Source organism: Leptopilina heterotoma, unplaced genomic scaffold, assembly GCF_015476425.1.
Source record: "Leptopilina heterotoma isolate Lh14 unplaced genomic scaffold, ASM1547642v1 Lhet_68, whole genome shotgun sequence".
In the NCBI taxonomy this organism is placed as follows: domain Eukaryota; kingdom Metazoa; phylum Arthropoda; class Insecta; order Hymenoptera; family Figitidae; genus Leptopilina; species Leptopilina heterotoma.
The window spans coordinates 4941369-4955158 of NW_025111157.1; the positions used below are offsets into that span (position 1 = coordinate 4941369).

The following is a 13790-nucleotide window of genomic DNA, read 5'->3' on the forward strand; positions in this document are numbered from 1 at the left end:
GAATGTCCTGAGGATGTTGGAACCACTCTTTCCCACACAAGTGCACAATTCGAATTGCGAGGCATTACTTCTTTGCGAATTGAGCTCTCGTAGCGAAACTCACTATAGTCCTCGTGCTGCAAAATCAAGACGGAGGCTCTCGAAATCTAAAGTCAGCAAAACTTTACTGGTACACGACGATTCAAACAGATTCTATGCATGCTAGTGAAACATGAAAGTATCGTTACTCCTATAGGAAAATGCAATCCCTTCTCTTCCGATGCCAAATGGAAACACTCTTTTTCGCCTACTTTTCGACCAATTCAGACATTATCTTCACAATTAAATTCTTGCCCAATTGTATCCAAATCTGTAAAAATAATTACAATCAACAAATTTTCTTTTTAAAACTCAAATAGATAAAAGGAAAAAATTTTTTTCAGAGTCTCAAAGGGGGAATATAAAAAAAAAAAAAAAATTATGGGAAAGTTATGAAATTTACTCTATGGAGAAATATCACAACCTATTTTCAACTTCGCGAGTAAAATATAGTCAGATCGAGGTCGATTCACAATTTATTGCTAAATATTTATTGTAATGTTGCTTGAGATGATTTGAACGGAACTTTAATTGACAATCTGATTCATTGAGCTTGGAAAAAAAAAAAATTATTTCTGCTTTTCGAATTAGAACAAAAGTGAGCAAAAGTGAATAAAAGTAAACAAACGTTAACAAAAATTATTGATCTTTTGAATATTTAATTAGTAATTTTGATTTTTATCAACATTAAAACTTTAATACTTTTCAGCAAAAATTTTACTATTAAAAAGAATTACCTTTCTGCAAAAATTTTATAATTCAAAAAATTATCTTTCAGTAAAAACTTTACTATTAAAAAGAATTACCTTTCAGCAAAAATTTTACCATTCAAAAAATTATCTTTAAGCAAAAATTTTACTATTAACAAATTAACGTTCAGCAAAAATTTTACTATTAAAAAATGTCCTTCAGGAAAAATTTTACTACTAAACAAATTACTTTTCAGCAAAAATTTTACTATTAAAAGCAATTACCTTTCAGCAAAAATTTTACTATTAGAACAAATTACCTTTTATCAAAAATGCTACTATTAAAAGAAAAATGACACTGAATTTCTAAATTAATATCGTAGCATTTAAAGTAAAACAGATTTTTTTGGCAAAATGTTTCATAGATTCCTCTCATTCATTTTTTATGAACAAATGAATGAAATGAAAACAATGTTAATAAATGAAATTATATAAAAATTGTACAGAGACAGAACTGAAACCCGAGGGCAAAAAGAAAAAGTTTGCACAAGAAGGTATTCAATAAAATAAATTTATGCTCATAATATTTCCTGTAAGCTAAGCCAGTCACTGGAATACTAAGTTACAAATGAACTTTAAATAAACATCACTTGTTTTAATCGAAATTTTACTGCAAATTCATTTTAGGCACAAGAAAATTTCTATTATTTAGAAAAAAAAAATTCCAGAATCATAATTTAGAGAATATTTATACATTTCACATATTGAATCGTATTTGCAATTTACTACAGATTTTTAATTTAATTAAATAATTTAATTTTAATTTAAGTATTTACTTAATTTTAATGGTAATTTATTATTTAATTTGGAATTGAAATTAAGTAATAAATTAAAATTAAAATAAAATTAAAATATAATTTATTATTTTTCGAGTTAAAATGAAGTACCTAATAAATTAAAATTTAAATAATCAAACTCAATATTCAAATATCATTTGTTTAATTTCAGATCATTAGAATAAAAATATTCTTTTTTTTTCTAAAAAAAGTGGTTTGACAGATTATAAAAAATACCGCAGTTTATGAAGATGACTTAATCAAGGAAGAAAATTCTTTTTCACATTCATTAACATGTGGTTTTTTTTTTTTTTTTTTGAAAAAAAAATCCGTCTTTGAAAGATATGAATATTTTCTATAGCAAAAATATTATAAATGCAATGACTATTGTTTATGGTCACGTACGTATTTACATACACTCGTGCATTGAAAAAAATTACACCTGTGGTTTCAGAAATTATGTACCAATGTCTCAAGAATCGTGAAACAAGTACCACAAAAGTACCAAATAAATTTAATTACGTAAGAAAATAATATCAATTTTCGTTAATCGTTTCCAGTTGACAATAATTTTCTTTTTCATAAATATTTGATTATATTTATTTATAACTTTTGTGATAATTTTCTAAATAAATAAATAGATTTTTGTTAAACGTTTCTAGTTAACAATAATTTTTTAACATAAATATTTGATTATTTATTTTTAACTTTTGTGATAATTATCTTAATAAATAAATGAATTTTCGTTAATCATTTCTAGTTGCCAATTTTTTTTCATAAATATTTGATTATTTATTTGTAACTTTTGTGATAATTATCTAAATAAATAAATGAATGAAGAAATAAATAAATGAGTGAAAAAAGATAAATAAATGAAGAAATAAATAAATAATCTGGATATTTATTTATTAAGACGGAGAATAAAACGTAAATTAAATTTTTGTAAATTATTATAAATTAATAAATAATGTTGATAATAATTTACCAATTTGCTGACAGTAGAAAACAAAATTTCCTTCCTTTCAAAGTTGCAGATTCTTCTGAAGAACTGAGAACGTGACTCCATCTTTCTAGAATGAAAGGAACTTTTTATTAATTATTTCAAAACAAAAGATTAATAAATATATTGTAGAAAATAAAATACAATAAAAAATATATATATATGCCCCGTTTATATTGTGAATAAATAAATAAATAAATGCAAATAAATAAAATAAAAATATATCATGGAAAATATATTATTTTTCGACAATATTGTAATATTTCCTTTTTACAAACTGAATTTTACAATAATTAGATCGAAATTTCGGAAAATATGCAAATAATTGCCATCGAAAATAAATAATAAGTAAAAGTTTTTTGGCTTTTACAACAAATTTTTTTTCATTCCCCTGACATACTTTTTTTCCACCTTCTAATTTTACAACAATTCTGCGTAGAATAATCGTGTGAATAAAAATAAGAAAAAACTTACAGGATATAATCTTGTATAAAAAAAATACAATAAATAAATATAGGAAAAAATTTGAAAGATTTAATCATTATAATAAATATAAAAAAATTTGAAAGATTTCGTCCTTATAATAAGTAAATTTTTAAAATATTTAAGATTTAATTTTTATGACAAACAAATATAGAAAAAATTAAAAGATTAAATTTTTACAATAAATATAAAAATTTTTGGAAGATTTAAACTTTAGAACAAATAAATATAAAAAATGTTAAGATAGAAAAAATCTAGATTTTAAATTCACTCTGGAAAAAACAGACAATAAAAAATGCAAGTGAGCGAATTATGTCCAAATAGAAAAAAAATTATAAAATAAACTGATTTAGAATGTCAATTATCATTTAAAAGAATCTATTACAAATATAAGTATAATATAAGCCACTTTTGCTTTTACACTATAATAGGACTAATAATTTCTTCAGATATCTTAATAATGACATAATGTGATTTGTGTGTACTCATGTTGATTTCAAATTATGATTAATGATAATTGTGAATCCTGTTAAGATCAACCTTTGGATCTTTCAGGTACACATACAAGCTTAGATGTCTTTTTTTCTCCTCATAATATTCTATGGGCATTGCACAAGATCACATATATACATACTATAAAGTTTACGTAAATTCGCAACAAGTGCTATATGTGTATAATTAGTCATAATGCAATTTTTCAGAAATTACCAAATAATTTATCAATTTTCCAAATCCTTTTTTCTCTTTTTCATTATTTCGTATCGAGAAATATTTCATTTCACAGTATTGACAAATTAACTAATTTCCACGTTCTATTTTTCTTTAAAATGACTTAAAAAAGGAGATAATTTTTTAAATTTTACAGTATGGAAAAAAAAGAATTTTTTTTAATTTAAAAAAGAAAAGAATTATCAGAAGAGCAATCTATTGCGCAAAATGCGAAACTTTATATCGTTTATACGCGAATAATTTCGCAGTCGGTCAAAACAATCTTATTGCCGATTCCCACTTCTTTTTATGGTTCATTCACTTTCACCGGATTCTGAATTATTCAAGCTCAAATAAACGTAATTCACTAGATATAAATTAGTTATCTGAAAATTATTGAACAGAGTTTGTAAAACAATTTTTTCAGTTTTTTTGAAATAAAAATAATTGTCGTTTAAATTATTTTCAGAAATTTAAATATTGTCGTTTCCGTTTGTTTAAATTATTTTTTATAAACATCGCTAAATAAGAATTATATGTAAATTTTTCTAAGAATACTTTTAAAAACTTTTTAAAAAATACTATAAAAATACTCAAAAAAATATTTTGAAAAATATTTAAGTACAATTTTATTTGAATATTTATTCTTATAAAAAAATTGTTTAAAAATGTCTTTAAAAAAGTATTTATTTCTTTTTCTCCTTTTCTTGAATTATTCATGCAATTAAAGAAAATTATTTAGTCGAAAAAAATGAATTGTAATTAATTACTCATTTCCTTATTCAAAACAATATTTTTAAATTATCTGCACGTAGTGACATTTGATTGAATCTATAAAAAACAGATCAGTAATAGAAAATCTAATCAAAACAAAATTGAATCAATAAAAAAAATGCTAATACAATTAAAAAAAACCAGATTGTATGAAGTGTATGAATTGTATGAATTCATAAAATAATATAATTTGTATATATTAATAGTTACGTGAATGTTTTTTATAATTAATTAAATTAATTAAACAAGCGGAAAAATTTCATTTTTAAAAATAAGAAGTTAATTAGAAATTAGAATTTAAAAGTTCATTTGTATATTGAATAAAAAAAAATGATCTTGAAAGAATTGGAAAATTGAAAATTGTAAAAGTAAAACGAAACTTTTTCTCTAAATATGCAATTAACCTTGGCCTTTCAGGTCCATTTAACATTTTTGTTATTAGTATTGTTTTTCCCGCAGCTTTGTATATTTAATTGTAATTATTATACAAACACAGAGCAGTAAATACGTACTTGCAAGAAGTTTGTTTTAAATGTATAAGGAAGTAAACCGGTTTTGTGATTTAATATCGATTGGCATCGTTTGTGAAATCATAAAAGTGCATCTTGCACTATTGCAGAACTATCCTGTCACACTTCTAGTTCAAGGACACCGAACAACTTTGACCAGAATTCCTTCGCAAAACTGTTTCATCTTCTGAAAAACATTTAAATTATTAAATTTAGAAAAATTAGAAAAATAGAAAAATTTAGAGAATTTAAAGAAAAAAAATCAATTTTATTTCAAACAATTTTCAAAAGGTTCTAAATTTTTCTAAATTGTTCTAAAGTTCAAAAAATTGTTCTAAAAATCATCCCTCTTCTTTGTTTTAATTTTTCTCCATAATTTTTTTTTTTTTTTTGTAAACCAGTATCTTGACATATTAATTTATTATTATTTTGCAATTCTCTTATAAAAACAACTATTTCAACTATATCGTAAAATTTAAAACTTGTTTTTATAATACAACAAGATCTATCGGAGAAATAAAAAAAAATCTTTCCCCTTATTTTTCACGAAATAACTATAAATGTTGTATCTAGAGAGAATTTCATAAGAGGCAGATCTTTTTAATTGGTTTTAAAATCCGTATTTACATTGTATTTGCAATCTGATGATGAAAGAAAACAACCTTCCATTTCTAGTCAAAGATTTTTAGTGAAATAAAAATCGCCATTTCTTTACTAAAAACATTTCTCAATATTTAATTTAATTTCAACTGCATTGATAAATTAGTAAACAATATTCGTAAATAGAAATTTTCCCCTAACAAGTAATCAATTTCTTTCGTATTTTAAATATAATAAACTGAATGGAAATTAAAATTTTTTTTTCATGATCTACTTTAAACAGATAATTTGAATTTTCTTTCATGGTAAAATTTATTAATTGAATTTTTCCTTCGGGGTAAAATTTATTGAATTAAAAGTATAAAATAATAATTTGTTGGGAAACATTTTTTAATATTATCGATGTGACGAAAGATGGTAGAATAAAAAATAAAAACAAAAAGGGAAGAAAAAAAAGTTTTGATAAAAAGATGCGATTGAAATAATGAAGCAGGTGAAGGGCGTTCAGGTAATAATGCAAGAGAATGTATATCTTAAAAGTATGCATTTGATTAAGAGACAGTGCACTGAAATGAAGGCCAAGTTCAGTTTGGCATTGATCCCAATCGGAACGTAAACCAAAGGGTTTCAGGATATATTCGATAGAAAAGGGAGATTAAAAAAAAGGAATATCAAACTTATATATGGGGAGGACGAAATTGAGAAACCTGTTACATTAAAAATAAAACTCGTTCCTTGAAATCTTTCTTTTCTGCTTCCTTTTTATCACCCACAATTTTTTTCATCTCAAGAAGAAATTAATGCAATTCTGTCAAAACAAAGTTTCTTTTTTATATTATTTTTTTTCGCGTATCGTATATAAATCTATAAAATGGAAGTTGTTCAGATTCTTTCTTCTAAATTTATATTTTATAGCCAAGTTGTAAACAAAAAAAAGAAGAACAGTGTAAAAAGGTAAAAAACAAATAAAAAGTAAATGAAAAAAGAAGAAAAAAATTAATGTAATTTTTCCCTCTGAATTATTATTTCAATTAATAAGATATAAATTTCATTTTTAATTTCGAAAATTTTCTTTTGGGAAAATTCTAATTAATTGGAAATTTTTCTATTTTGAAACTAATTTCTGTAAATTTTTCTCTATATTCCAGAATAAAAACAAAAATACTTTACCAACACAGAAGATCTTTTCTTTTAGTAGACAAATATTTTCTACTTAAATTCCATGACCTTTCCATAGCAGTTCGTATCTTTCTCCTCTGAATTCTTCTTTCCTTTCTCGCAAACGTTTCTGAAAACAACTAATAAAATTAATAAATAATCCTTTTAATTCAATAAAAAATTTATTTTCTTTAAATTCCTATTAAATTTAATTTTCATTCAAATTAATTTGTATTAAAATTAATTTCTATTCACATTAATTTCTATTAAAATTAAAATTTTAATTCATTAGAAGATAGAAAATAAATTTATATTCAAATTGATTTCTATCAAAATTAATTTTCAATTAAATTAATGTCTCTAAAATGAAATAATAAAACTAATAGAAAAATAAGGAAAAAACCAAATAAAAAAATAAAAGTTACTTTTTCTCCAAATTATTATTGTTTCAATTAATAGAATGTAAATTTTAATTCCTAATTTCGAAAATTTTGTCTTGGGTAAAATATATTTTATTGGAAAGCTTTCTAAATTTTTAAAACTATAATTTTTGTAAGTTTTTTATTTAATTCCAAAATAAAAAAAAATACTTTACCAACACAATAAATCCTATTTTTTCAGTAGACAAATATTTTTTACTGAATTCCATGACCTTTACAACTTCCATAGCTGTTAGTATTTTTCTCCTCTTCATTTTTCTTTCCTTTTTTCTCGAACACGTTTCTGAAAACAAGCAACAAAATTAATAGGTAAATAATCCTATTAATTGAATAAAAAATTAATTTTCGTTCAAATTAATTTATACTAAAATTAATTTCTATTCAAATTAATTTCATTAAAATTAACTTCCATCAAAATTAATTTCTATTAAAATTCAAATTTTAATTTTTAAAAAAATAGAAAATTAATTGCTATTAAAAAATAATTTTCAATCAAATTAATTTGCATTCAAATTAATTTATGTCAAAATTAATTTGCATTCAAATTAATTCCTATTAAACTTTTTTTCTACCTATTCAAATTAATTTTCATAAAAATTAATTTCTATCAATATTAATTTGCTTTAGAATTAATTTCTATTTAAATTAATTTTTATAAAAATGATTTCTATCAAAATTAATTTCTATTTAAATTAATTTCTATTCAAATTATTTGTGATAAAAATTACTTCTACCAAAATTAATTTTTGATGAAATCGATTTTCATTTAAATTTAAATTTAAATTTATCAGAAAATAGAAAATTAATTTCTGTCAAAATTAATTTGCATTCAAATTATTTCCTAATAAACTTTTTTTTACCTATTCAAATTAATTTTCAGTAAAATTAATTTCTGATAAAATTAATTTGCATTCACATTAATTTCTATTAAAATTCTATAAAAATCAATTTCTGACAAAATTAATTTCTATCAAAATTAATTTCTATTTAAATTAATTTTCATAAAAATGATTTCTATCAAAATTAATTTCTATTGAACTTTTTTTCTAATCAAATTATTTGTGATAAAAATTACTTCTACCAAAATTAAGTTTCGATTAAAATTAATTTCTGCAGAAATTGATTTTCATTAAAATTAAAATTGAAATTTATCAGAAAATATATTATTAATTTCTATTAGCATTAATTTTCATTAAAATTACTGTTTCCCAATTTTTCTCATTAAAAAAAAGAAAATTATATGCAAACAAATATTTGCAATAGATTTTATGCGAATTTAGAGGATATTATTTTGTAAATATGTACAGTTTAAGAGGTGTAAATAGTGGTTTATGCAGGAGTATAATAAAAGTCATTTGAAACTCTAGTGCGTAGGATGTTGGTGGTGATCGGACGTAAATTTAAGTAGAACGATTATAGTTAGAGTCAGACAAGTTCAATTTTAATATTCCCCGCGCTTAGAAAGGCATTAAATATATATTATATAACGCGCGTTGCACTTGAAATTACTTTCGTTGATTCAAAAAATTTTACAGTTGCATTATTTCTTTTATTTTTAATATTTTTTTTTCAATCAATTTCAAAAGAATCAAATTATTTCCTCTAATAATATTTTTTCACATTTTTTCTGCAGATATCAAATTGAGACAAAAAACAAATCAATTTGAAAAATTGAAAAACAAAATGTTGCGAAGCAACTTTTTTATTCGTTTTTTTTTGTCTCAATTCGATATCTGCAGAAAAATTGTTTTATTAATTATTATAATAATATTTATTACTATCATAGTAATATATAAAAATATTAAATTCATATTAATAAAAATATTAATTAAATTCATATTCAATATAAACTTTAGAATGACATTTAATTTCGAAATTTAGAATAATAAATTTAGAGATAAATTTTATCAGTTCCAAACTTTCTGTTGTATTTTTTTCTGTTTACATTATTTTTTGTTCTCTTTCCCTTTTCTGTCAGACCACTAGCAATATATAAAAATATTATTATTAACTTTTAATATTAATAAAAATATGAATTAAATTCATATTCAATATAAACTTTAGAGTGACATTTAATTTAGAAATTTAGAATAATAAATTTGTAGAGATAAATTTTATCAGTTCCAAACTTTCTGTTGTTCTTTTTCCTGTTCATGTTATTTTCTGTCAGACCACTTGTTTGAATTTTTGGAAAAAAGATCCGAGAGAATGTGTAAATAAATAATATTTGTAAGTGATACTATGAATAGATATTCACGTATTGCGATTAGTTGCATTAAATGTAATATAGATAGCTTCAGTGCTCGGAATCCTAGTGAGGTGAACGTGTTCTTGAGACTCTAGCTCCTTTCGGTTCAGTCATTCAAGAGTCATTCAGTGCACCATCTACTTCAGTGACGATAGGACTAAAAGTTATCTCTCTTCGATCCTTTTTTTTTCATTCACGTAAGTATCCGCTTTAAATTTTTTTCCTTCTATTAATTATTAAAGAAAATAAAAAGAAAATTAAAACGTACGGTAAAAGTGATATAATCATCCTTTGCATAGAAGTAAAAATAATTCGAGAAAAAAAATTGGAATTTTCATTGACACTATCATTTTAATAACAGACGTAATCAGGTTTCCTATGTCAGGCAAAGAGGTTTCTGTACATTCAGGACAAATTCCGATTTAATATTTCTACTTATTAAACGGGATAATTAGTCAACCTTGTCATTTAATCCTGAAACTGCAAACAGACCAGATATTAGTAAAAATAAAATATATATTCACACACCAGTTGCATTCTTAAATACACTTGAATTTTAAGTGAAAAATTATTAACGCCAATTTCGTTTATTTTAATAGTTAAATAAATGTTTATAGTGTCGGTAATTAAAATTAATGACAATTCGAAAAAATTACCAAATTAATTTAAAAATGCAATTTTCGTTATTAAATTTTCATTTTATAAAAAAATTTTCTTAAGTATTTTCAACGAAATTGAAATAAAATTGTTAAATATATTGTATTATTCTCGAATTCATAGTCGAGTGTAATTATCTACATAAACATATTTTTTTCTTGCTATTGACCCAATTACATTAATTAATAAATCGATAACTTTTGTCATTAAAAATCGTTTATAGTAAAATTATTAAATTATCAGGAAAGTAAATTTACTGACTTTATTAAAAATTACACTTTCAATAAAAAATTCTCCCTTGATCTACAAATATTTCTCAAATTAGTAAAAATAAAATTAATTTAACCATTTCACTAAAATTCTGAATTTATTCCCTCATTTATCTCTTTGTTAATTTACTGACAATTTAAAATAAAATATTGTTTTACAAAATATATTTTTTTTAATAGTAATTAAAGAATTTGAAATTTATTTCAGAATTTTATTTTCTTTGAAAAATTTTAATTTTAATTTTAATTATCTCTTCGGCAATATTAATAATAATTTTCTTTTAATAAATTAATTCTCTAATAATAGAATATAACAAAAAGTAACTCTAATTAAGTTTATTTTAATCTAATTATTATAAATATTAAAAAATATAATTAATTAATTTTGAAAAAAATCAGAATTTTATTTTCTTTGGAAAATTTTAATTTTCTCTTCGGCAATATTAATAATAATTTTCTTTTAATAAATTAATTCTCTAATAATAGAATATAATAAAAAGTAACTCTAATTACGTTTATTTTAATCTTTTTATAAATATCAAAAAACAATTACCATTAATTTTGTGAAAAAGTTACTTGCCAGGTAAAAAAATATAAAAAAAATGGAGTATAAAAAAAGATTAGAAAAAAATCGAGAATTCTCATTATTATATAAACGAATTGTTGGTAACGATCAAATTCTATTCACTCAAGAATTCAGTGGATATAAAGAAAAATTTTTTCGTATAAATTGAAAAGATCGATCATTTGTGTTGGCTTTCAAATGTACACATTATACGACACACGGAACGAATTAAATCTTATCGCTTATGCTTTGCAATTTCTTATGGTGCTCACATTACATTAGAACGAATGCATTTTCTTAAAATACGCACATATATTATTAAAAAATAATTTATTGAAGAATTACGATAAATTTTTCAAATTACATTAAAGTGAACACACTTCCCTAACGTTTAACATTTATATTATAATCTCTCACAACGTTAAATGTTGATTTAAATATCGATTGTGCAAATGTTTTATTAAAAAAAGAAAAAAATTCTCTAAATACATTTATAATTTGCAATCCCAGGAAGTGAGCGCATGATTTGTTTATAAACATATTTTCATAAATATTTCCCCTGCGATCTTCTTTTTTGACATGTGAATAAATCAGTATTTTTAATACGTGATATATTAAAGCAAACAATTAATTATGGGGAAAAAAAATTGAATTTAAGAAAGGAAAAAAGAAAGAAACGGAAAAAGAGTAAATTGAAAAAAGAGAGAAAAGAAAAAAGAGAGAAAAAGAGAGAAGAAAAAAGAGAGAAAAAGAAAAAAATGAAAAAGTTTGCGAATCGAAAAAAAGAAAAAAGGAATAATTCGACATATTCTAATTATTCATTTAATAAAGAAAAATACACGTGGTGATTCCGCGAAATTCTTATAAATACATTACGTATTCAACCCGTCGCGAACGTATTCAACCAGTAACTATTAGAATCTTTTTACTTTCACTAGATTTTTCTGTTCAACTATTATTACTCTTATTATAGTGTATTCTTGCCACATGCAACAAACTAATATTTATTTTTATATATAACACTGGTGGTCCTCGAAATTGCATACATTTAATAATTTAAAGTATAACACGACATAACATATTATAGTTCGTCAAAAAATATGATTGACGTCTATATATAAGTCGCAAGTCGAGCTATATATGAAATTTTAATATAAGTAACACGCGGAAATCGTTTCACCCTATTTTTAAATAATTAATAGATTTTGTTTTACGATCGAATTCAATTTTTCTTTTTTTTTCCTTCAGTTTTTTGACTTTGCACTACCGGTAGGCTAATTATTACTCTTTAGAATTAATTAGAACCTGTTCTCTTTAAATATTATTTATGGACACATTGAAAAATTAATTCCCATATTTTCATAATTTTATCAAAATAATTAAAAAAGAAATTTACTATTATCTCCACTACTATTCTTTTTTTAATAAAATAAAATTTTCTGCATCTGCATTTTTATTTTTTTTGTATATTTTTTTAATAAAATACTTTTTTACTAAAATTGTATTAAAATTACTTTTTAAACTAAAATACTATTTAAATTCTCGAATTATCATTTCTAGAAAAATAGAAAAAATCTAATAAAAACTAAAATTTATAGACACTTTAAAAAATTAATTTCTATAATCTCATAAATTTATCCAAATAATTAAAAAGAAATTTACTATTATCTCCATTTCTATTTTTTATTGTATTTTTTTCTTTTAATATAACAATTTTTTTACTAAAATTGGTAAAATTACTTTTTATACTAAAATACTTTTAAAATTCTCGAATATTTATTAAAAGAAAAATAGAAAAATAATTTAAAAGTTTACTATTAACTCTAATTTTTTGTATATTTTTTTAATAAAATACGTTTTTACTAAAGTTGAACTAAAATTATTTTTTATACCAAAATTTTTAAATTCTCGAATTTTCATTTCTAGAAAAATAGAAAAACTGTAGGAAATTTAATGAAAATTAATATTTGTAGAAACTAAAAAAAAATAATTCCCATATTTTCATAAATTTATCAAAATAATTAAAAAGAAATTTACTGTTATCTCCATTTCTATTTTTTATTGTATTTTTTTTCTTTTAATAAAACAATGTTTTTTACTAAAATTGGTAAAATTACTTTTTATACTAAAATACTTTTTGAATTTTCGAATATTTATTTATTGAAAAATAGAAAAACTGTACGAAATTTAATGAAAATTATTGTTTATAGAAACTTTAAAAAATTAATTTTTATATTTTCATAAATTTATCAAAATAATTAAAAAGAAATTTCAATATTTGTAGAGACTTTAAGAAAAAAATTCCCATATTGATATAAATTTGTCAAAATAATTAAATAGAAATTTACTACCAACTCCAATTCTATTTTTTTGTACATTTTTTTAATAAAATACTTTTTTGACTAAATTCTCTATAAAAACTGTAATTACTTTTTATTTAAGTATAAAAAAATACCTTTTAAATTCTCGAATATTTATTTCTATAGAAAAATTGAAAAACTTTATGAAATCTAATAAAAACTAATATTTATAGACACTTTAAAAAATTAATTCCCATATTTTCACAATTTTATCAAAAATAATTAAAGAAGAAATTTACTTAATTAACAAAATTTCTATTTTTTGTACATTTTTGTATTGAATTACATTTTTTCACTAAATTTACTAAATGCTAATATTACTCTTTGTACTAAAATACTTTTTAAATTCTCGAATTTTCATTTCTAAATAAGAAAATAGAAAAAATGTTTGAAATCCATTGAACCTATAATTTGGA

The 13790-nt window shown here is 21.6% G+C and overlaps 1 protein-coding gene across 1 annotated transcript in view; it reads left to right on the top strand.

Annotated features, from left to right (window-relative positions):
* Nucleotides 1–9564: 9564 nt before the first annotated feature.
* The window catches only part of LOC122510383 (short-chain dehydrogenase/reductase family 16C member 6-like), a 28768-nt gene continuing 24542 nt past the window's right edge, over nt 9565–13790 (top strand). Inside the window, exon 1 of the mRNA XM_043624998.1 lies at nt 9565–9720. The gene's annotated coding sequence lies outside the window, so the exon portion shown is untranslated. The remainder of the gene's footprint in view (nt 9721–13790) is intronic.